This window comes from Rutidosis leptorrhynchoides, chromosome 11, assembly GCF_046630445.1.
Source record: "Rutidosis leptorrhynchoides isolate AG116_Rl617_1_P2 chromosome 11, CSIRO_AGI_Rlap_v1, whole genome shotgun sequence".
NCBI classification, from domain to species: Eukaryota; Viridiplantae; Streptophyta; class Magnoliopsida; order Asterales; family Asteraceae; genus Rutidosis; species Rutidosis leptorrhynchoides.
The window spans coordinates 258,805,001-258,815,000 of NC_092343.1; positions in this window are offsets into that span (position 1 = coordinate 258,805,001).

The following is a 10,000-nucleotide window of genomic DNA, read 5'->3' on the forward strand; positions in this document are numbered from 1 at the left end:
ATGCACCCGTATTCGTACTCGTACAATACACAGCTTTTAGATGTATGTACTATTGGTATATACACTCCAATGATCAGCTCTTAGCAGCCCATGTGAGTCACCTAACACATGTGGGAACCATCATTTGGCAACTAGCATGAAATATCTCATAAGATTACAAAAATATGAGTAATCATTCATGACTTATTTACATGAAAACAAAATTACATATCCTTTATATCTAATCCATACACCAACGACCAAAAACACCTACAAACACTTTCATTCTTCAATTTTATTCATCTAATTGAACTCTCTCAAGTTCTATCTTCAAGTTCTAAGTGTTCTTCATAAATTCCAAAAGTTCTAGTTTCATAAAATCAAGAATACTTTCAAGTTTGCTAGCTCACTTCCAATCTTGTAAGGTGATCATCCAACCTCAAGAAATCTTTATTTCTTACAGTAGGTTATCATTCTAATACAATGTAATAATCATATTCAAACTTTGGTTCAATTTCTATAACTATAACAATCTTATTTCAAGTGATGATCTTACTTGAACTTGTTTTCGTGTCATGATTTTGCTTCAAGAACTTTGAGCCATCCAAGGATCCATTGAAGCTAGATCCATTTTTTTCTTTTCCAGTAGGTTCATCCAAGGAACTTAAGGTAGTAATGATGTTCATAACATCATTCGATTCATACATATAAAGCTATCTTATTCGAAGGTTTAAACTTGTAATCACTAGAACATAGTTTAGTTAATTCTAAACTTGTTCGCAAACAAAAGTTAATCCTTCTAACTTGACTTTTAAAATCAACTAAACACATGTTCTATATCTATATGATATGCTAACTTAATGATTTAAAACCTGGAAACACGAAAAACACCGTAAAACCGGATTTACGCCGTCGTAGTAACACCGCGGGCTGTTTTGGGTTAGTTAATTAAAAACTATGATAAACTTTGATTTAAAAGTTGTTATTCTGAGAAAATGATTTTTATTATGAACATGAAACTATATCAAAAAATTATGGTTAAACTCAAAGTGGAAGTATGTTTTCTAAAATGGTCATCTAGACGTCGTTCTTTCGACTGAAATGACTACCTTTACAAAAACGACTTGTAACTTATTTTTCTGACTAGAAACCTATACTTTTTTTGTTTAGATTCATAAAATAGATTTCAATATGAAACCATAGCAATTTGATTCACTCAAAACGGATTTAAAATGAAGAAGTTATGGGTAAAACAAGATTGAATAATTTTTCTCATTTTAGCTACGTGAAAATTGGTAACAAATCTATTCCAACCATAACTTAATCAACTTGTATTATATATTATGTAATCTTGAGATACCATAGACACGTATACAATGTTTCGACCTATCATGTCGACACATCTATATATATTTGGGAACAACCATAGACACTCTATATGTGAATGTTGGAGTTAGCTATACAGGGTTGAGGTTGATTCCAAAATATATATAGTTTGAGTTGTGATCAATACTGAGATACGTATACACTGGGTCGTGGATTGATTCAAGATAATATTTATCGATTTATTTCTGCACATCTAACTGTGGACAACTAGTTGTAGGTTACTAACGAGGACAGCTGACTTAATAAACTTAAAACATCAAAATATATTAAAAGTGTTGTAAATATATTTTGAACATACTTTGATATATATGTATATATTGTTATAGGTTCGTGAATCAACCAGTGGCCAAGTCTTACTTCCCGACGAAGTAAAAATATGTGAAAGTGAGTTATAGTCCCACTTTTAAAATCTAATATTTTTGGGATGAGAATACATGCAGGTTTTATAAATGATTTACAAAATAGACACAAGTACGTGAAACTACATTCTATGGTTGAATTATCGAAATCGAATATGCCCCTTTTTATTAAGTCTGGTAATCTAAGAATTAGGGAACAGACACCCTAATTGACGCGAATCCTAAAGATAGATCTATTGGGCCTAACAAACCCCATCCAAAGTACCGGATGCTTTAGTACTTCGAAATTTATATCATATCCGAAGGGTGTCCCGGAATGATGGGGATATTCTTATATATGCATCTTGTTATTGTCGGTTACCAGGTGTTCACCATATGAATGATTTTTATCTCTATGTATGGGATGTGTATTGAAATATGAAATCTTGTGGTCTATTGTTACGATTTGATATATATAGGTTAAACCTATAACTCACCAACATTTTTGTTGACGTTTTAAGCATGTTTATTCTCAGGTGATTATTAAGAGCTTCCGCTGTCGCATACTTAAATAAGGACAAGATTTGGAGTCCATGCTTGTATGATATTGTGTAAAAACTGCATTCAAGAAACTTATTTTGTTGTAACATATTTGTATTGTAAACCATTATGTAATGGTCGTGTGTAAACAGGATATTTTAGATTATCATTATTTGATAATCTACGTAAAGCTTTTTAAACCTTTATTGATGAAATAAAGGTTATGGTTTGTTTAAAAATGAATGCAGTCTTTGAAAAACGTCTCATATAGAGGTCAAAACCTCGCAACGAAATCAATTAATATGGAACGTTTTTAATCAATAAGAACGGGACATTTCAGTTGGTATCAGAGCGTTGGTCTTAGAGAACCAGAAAATTTGCATTAGTGTGTCTTATCGAGTTTGTTAGGATGCATTAGTGAGTCTGGACTTCGACCGTGTTTTCTTTAAAAATGATTGCTTAACATTTTTGTTGGAAACTATATATTTTTAACATATGAATATTATGTGATATATTAATCTCTTAACGTGTTTGATATTATGTGATAGATGTCTACCTCTAGAACAAGTCCCATTGACTCACCTAATAATAATGAAGAGTCAAATGTAAATTGGAATAATTTGTGGACTGATTCACAAGTTCCCGAAGAGGAACCGGAAGAAGAGTCGGAACCGGAAGAAGAATCGGAACCGGAAGAAGAATCGGAACCGGATGAAGAAATAGAACCGGTGGGGGAAATAATAAAACGGTTAAGTAAAAGAAAATCCTCAACCAACCGACCAAAGTTAATTATGGTCAATGGTGTTTCCGCCAAGGAAGCAAAATATTGGGAGGATTACCAATTCTCCGATGAATCGGATTTCGACGAGAATTCCGATGATGTTATAGAAATTACCCCAACTGAATTTAAAAAGGCAAAAGAAAATAATAAGGGAAAGGGCATAAAAATAGAGAAATCTAATTCCAACCCCGATGAACTTTATATGTATCGTCAACCCCCGAAGTCCTTAAGTTGTAACAATGACCCGGGAACCTCTAAACCACCAGGTTTTTCTAAACCAATGTGGACAACGACGGTTCGTATTAGGGGAACATCATATATCCCTAGAAACTTGGCAAAACGAACCAAAACCGAAGAAGAAGAAACGAGCGAGTCGGAATAAGATAGTTGTATTCGTGTGGTGTAATATATGGAATATAGTGTTCTTATGCTTTATGATATATGTAAAAATTGCTTGTATTAATAAGTATTTTTTTTTTTTATGAATCTAACTCTTGTCTATTTTACAGTTTAAAAATACAAAATGGATAGACAACCCAATATTTTAAGAGACCTACCCGGAGACATGATTGATGAAATCTTGTCTAGAGTCGGCCAGAATTCTTCGGCACAACTATTTAAGGCGAGATCAGTTTGTAAGACATTCGAAGAACGTTCCAAGAATGTCTTGGTTTATAAGAGACTTTCGTTTGAAAGATGGGGGATATCACATTGGGAAACCCATAAGTTACGATGTGTTTACTTTGACGCATATATTGCGGGGAACCCAAATGCTATTTTACGCAACGGGTTAAGAAATTATTTTGACTCAATATATCCGAATATTGGACTTCGTGATTTAGAAAAAGCGGCTAACATGCAACATAAAGAAGCATGTTATGCTTACGGATTAGTAATGTTCGCTTCTCACCAAAGTGAGAACAAGAACATCGGGCTACAACTATTAAACAAAATGTTTCCACAAGTGACGGAGTCGGTAATTGGGGTAAGAAATGAGGTTTTTAGATTATTACGGGACTGTTGGACATTACGTAACCCTCGTCCCTTTGATGACGTTACAACACGCTGTCTTATCAACGGCCATAACGGTTATGTTGCACAAGACCAAGGATGGGAAGTAGTCCTAGTAAAACCAGAATGCATGACTTGTTTCTGGACGTATGAATTACGTGTCTTTATTGCCTTTGCCGAACGACTTGTGTACTAGCTAGAATTGTCTTCACAACTATCTTTTATCAAAGTTATTGTGTGCTATATTTCATGCTTTATGTAAAATAAGCGGTATTGTAAGTTTGTAAAATATTGTATAAAAGTTTGAACGCGAAATATTATTACAATCAGTTTTTCATATAGAATTGTAGTAGTTGAATTGTATATTAGCTACTAAGTATGAACTTAACGGGTAGGTACTACCCGAATTTAAACTTATAAAACGCTAATATGAAGAAAAAGCTTTTATAAATGAGTTCATATTATGCTACGAAATACTATTAACTACTCTTAATATTCTGTATGATTAACTTGTTCCATTTAACTATTTTGAAGGAAATGGCACCGACTACTCGACACACCGTGAATATGAATGAAGAGGAATTCCGTACTTTTCTAGCTTCGAACATAGCCGCAGTACAGGCTGCGCTACATACCAACAATAACCTTGGATCTAGCAGTACAGGAAATCGTGTAGGATGCACCTACAAAGAATTCACTGCCTGCAAACCTTTGGAATTTGATGGAACCGAAGGACCGATCGGATTGAAACGGTGGACCGAGAAGGTTGAATCGGTGTTTGCCATAAGTAAGTGTACTGAAGAGGACAAAGTGAAGTACGCTACGCATACCTTCACAGGTTCTGCGTTAACATGGTGGAATACCTATCTAGAGCAAGTGGGACAAGATGATGCGTACGCACTACCGTGGTCAGCATTCAAGCACTTGATGAACGAGAAGTACCGTCCCAGAACCGAGGTCAATAAGCTCAAGACAGAACTTAGAGGGTTACGAACCCAAGGATTTGATATTACCACGTACGAAAGACGATTCACAGAATTGTGCCTATTGTGTCCGGGAGCATTCGAAGATGAGGAAGAGAAGATCGACGCGTTTGTGAAAGGATTACCGGAAAGAATCCAAGAAGATATAAGTTCACACGAGCCCGCCTCCATACAACAGGCATGTAGAATGGCTCACAAACTAGTGAACCAGATTGAAGAAAGAATTAAAGAACAAACTGCTGAAGAGGCCAATGTGAAGCAAGTCAAAAGAAAGTGGGAGGAAAACGGTGATAAGAATCACCAATACAACAACAACAGCAATTACAACAATAATCGCAACAATTATCCCAACAATCGCAACATCAATCGCAACTACAACAAACGGCCCAACAACAACAACAACAACAACAACAACAACAGCAACTACAACAATCATCCCAACAACAATAATAACCGCAACAACAACAACAATCAGAAGCAACTATGCCAAAGGTGTGAAAAGAATCACTCGGGGTTCTGCACCAAATTTTGCAACAAGTGTAAAAGAAATGGTCATAGCGCGGTGAAGTGTGAGGTCTACGGACCAGGGGTTAATAGAACGAAAGGAACAAATGGTGTCGGAACGAGTAATGGCGGAGCAAGTAGTGTCGGAGCAAGTTATGCCAATGTAGTTTGTTATAAATGTGGAAAACCAGGCCACATTATTAGAAATTGCCCGAACCAGGAGAACACTAATGGACAAGGCCGTGGAAGAGTTTTCAATATTAATGCGGTAGAGGCACAGGAAGACCCGGAGCTTGTTACGGGTACGTTTCTTATTGACAATAAATCTGCTTACGTTTTATTTGATTCAGGTGCGGATAGAAGCTATATGAGTAGAGATTTTTATGCTAAATTAAGTTGTCCATTGACGCCTTTGGATAGTAAATTTTTACTCGAATTAGCAAATGGTAAATTAATTTCAGCAGATAATATATGTCGGAATCGAGAAATTAAACTGGTTAGCGAAACATTTAAGATTGATTTAATACCAGTAGAGTTAGGGAGTTTTGATGTGATAATCGGTATGGACTGGTTGAAAGAAGTGAAAGCGGAGATCGTTTGTTACAAAAATGCAATTCGCATTATACGAGAAAAAGGAAAACCCTTAATGGTGTACGGAGAAAAGGGCAACACGAAGCTACATCTTATTAGTAATTTGAAGGCACAAAAACTAATAAGAAAAGGTTGCTATGCTGTTCTAGCACACGTCGAGAAAGTACAAACTGAAGAAAAGAGCATCAATGATGTTCCCATTGCAAAAGAATTTCCCGATGTATTTCCGAAAGAATTACCGGGATTACCCCCACATCGATCCGTTGAATTTCAAATAGATCTTGTACCAGGAGCTGCACCAATAGCTCGTGCTCCTTACAGACTCGCACCCAGCGAGATGAAAGAACTGCAAAGCCAATTACAAGAACTTTTAGAGCTTGGTTTCATTCGACCAAGCACATCACCGTGGGGAGCTCCTGTTTTGTTTGTCAAGAAGAAAGATGGTACATTCAGGTTGTGTATCGACTACCGAGAGTTGAACAAACTTACCATCAAGAACCGCTACCCACTACCGAGAATCGACGACTTATTTGATCAACTACAAGGCTCGTCTGTTTATTCAAAGATTGACTTACGTTCCGGGTATCATCAAATGCGGGTGAAAGAAGATGATATTCCAAAGACTGCTTTCAGAACACGTTACGGTCATTACGAGTTTATGGTCATGCCGTTTGGTTTAACTAATGCACCAGCTGTGTTCATGGACCTTATGAACCGAGTGTGTGGACCATACCTTGACAAGTTTGTCATTGTTTTCATTGATGACATACTTATTTACTCAAAGAATGACCAAGAACACGGTGAACATTTGAGAAAAGTGTTAGAAGTATTGAGGAAGGAAGAATTGTACGCTAAGTTTTCAAAGTGTGCATTTTGGTTGGAAGAAGTTCAATTCCTCGGTCACATAGTGAACAAAGAAGGTATTAAGGTGGATCCGGCAAAGATAGAAACTGTTGAAAAGTGGGAAACCCCGAAAACTCCGAAACACATACGCCAGTTTTTAGGACTAGCTGGTTACTACAGAAGGTTCATCCAAGACTTTTCCAGAATAGCAAAACCCTTGACTGCATTAACGCATAAAGGGAAGAAATTTGAATGGAATGATGAACAAGAGAAAGCGTTTCAGTTATTGAAGAAAAAGCTAACTACGGCACCTATATTGTCATTGCCTGAAGGGAATGATGATTTTGTGATTTATTGTGACGCATCAAAGCAAGGTCTCGGTTGTGTATTAATGCAACGAACGAAGGTGATTGCTTATGCGTCTAGACAATTGAAGATTCACGAACAAAATTATACGACGCATGATTTGGAATTAGGCGCGGTTGTTTTTGCATTAAAGACTTGGAGGCACTACTTATATGGGGTCAAAAGTATTATATATACCGACCACAAAAGTCTTCAACACATATTTAATCAGAAACAACTGAATATGAGGCAGCGTAGGTGGATTGAATTATTGAATGATTACGATTTTGAGATTCGTTACCACCCGGGGAAGGCAAATGTGGTAGCCGATGCCTTGAGCAGGAAGGATAGAGAACCCATTCGAGTAAAATCTATGAATATAATGATTCATAATAACATTACTACTCAAATAAAGGAGGCGCAACAAGGAGTTTTAAAAGAGGGAAATTTAAAGGATGAAATACCCAAAGGATCGGAGAAACATCTTAATATTCGGGAAGACGGAACCCGGTATAGGGCTGAAAGGATTTGGGTACCAAAATTTGGAGATATGAGAGAAATGGTACTTAGAGAAGCTCATAAAACCAGATACTCAATACATCCTGGAACGGGGAAGATGTACAAGGATCTCAAGAAACATTTTTGGTGGCCGGGTATGAAAGCCGATGTTGCTAAATACGTAGGAGAATGTTTGACGTGTTCTAAGGTCAAAGCTGAGCATCAGAAACCATCAGGTCTACTTCAACAACCCGAAATCCCGGAATGGAAATGGGAAAACATTACCATGGATTTCATCACTAAATTGCCAAGGACTGCAAGTGGTTTTGATACTATTTGGGTAATAGTTGATCGTCTCACCAAATCAGCACACTTCCTACCAATAAGAGAAGATGACAAGATGGAGAAGTTAGCACGACTGTATTTGAAGGAAGTCGTCTCCAGACATGGAATACCAATCTCTATTATCTCTGATAGGGATGGCAGATTTATTTCAAGATTCTGGCAGACATTACAGCAAGCATTAGGAACTCGTCTAGACATGAGTACTGCCTATCATCCACAAACTGATGGGCAGAGCGAAAGGACGATACAAACGCTTGAAGACATGCTACGTGCATGTGTTATTGATTTCGGAAACAGTTGGGATCGACATCTACCGTTAGCAGAATTTTCCTACAACAACAGCTACCATTCAAGCATTGAGATGGCGCCGTTTGAAGCACTTTATGGTAGAAAGTGCAGGTCTCCGATTTGTTGGAGTGAGGTGGGGGATAGTCAGATTACGGGTCCAGAGATTATACAAGAAACTACCGAGAAGATCATCCAAATTCAACAACGGTTGAAAACCGCCCAAAGTCGACAAAAGAGCTACGCTGACATTAAAAGAAAAGATATAGAATTTGAAATTGGAGAGATGGTCATGCTTAAAGTTTCACCTTGGAAAGGCGTTGTTCGATTTGGTAAACGAGTGAAATTAAATCCAAGGTATATTGGACCATTCAAGATTATTGATCGTGTCGGACCAGTAGCTTACCGACTTGAGTTACCTCAACAACTCGCAGCTGTACATAACACTTTCCACGTCTCGAATTTGAAGAAATGTTTTGCTAAAGAAGATCTCACTATTCCGTTAGATGAAATCCAAATCAACGAAAAACTCCAATTCATTGAAGAACCCGTCGAAATAATGGATCGTGAGGTTAAAAGACTTAAGCAAAACAAGATACCAATTGTTAAGGTTCGATGGAATGCTCGTAGAGGACCCGAGTTCACCTGGGAGCGTGAAGATCAGATGAAGAAGAAATACCCGCATCTATTTCCAGAAGATTCGTCAACACCTTCAACAGCTTAAAATTTCGGGACGAAATTTATTTAACGGGTAGGTACTGTAGTGACCCGAACTTTTCCATGTTTATATACATTAATTGAGATTGATGTTTACATGATTAAATGTTTCCAACATGTTAAGCAATCAAATTTTTAAGACTTGATTAATTGAAATAGGTTTCATATAGACAATTGACCACCCAAGTTGACCGGTGATTCATGAACGTTAAAACTTGTAAAAAAACTATATGATGACATATATATGGTTATATATATAGTTAACATGATATTATGATAAGTAAACATATCATTAATTATATTAACAATGAACTACATATGTAAAAACAAGACTACTAACTTAATGATTTTGAAACGAGACATATATGTAACGTTTATCGTTGTAACGACATTTAATGTATATATATCATATTAAGAGATATTCGTACATCATAATATCATGATAATATAATAATTTAAAATCTCTTTTGATATTATAAACATTGGGTTAACAACATTTAACAAGATCGTTAACCTAAAGGTTTCAAAACAACACTTACATGTAACGACTAACGATGACTTAACGACTCAGTTAAAATGTATATACATGTAGTGTTTTAATATGTATTTATACACTTTTGAAAGACTTCAATACACTTATCAAAATACTTCTACTTAACAAAAATGCTTACAATTACATTCTCGTTCAGTTTCATCAACAATTCTACTCGTATGCACCCGTATTCGTACTCGTACAATACACAGCTTTTAGATGTATGTACTATTGGTATATACACTCCAATGATCAGCTCTTAGCAGCCCATGTGAGTCACCTAACACATGTGGGAACCATCATTTGGCAACTAGCATGAAAT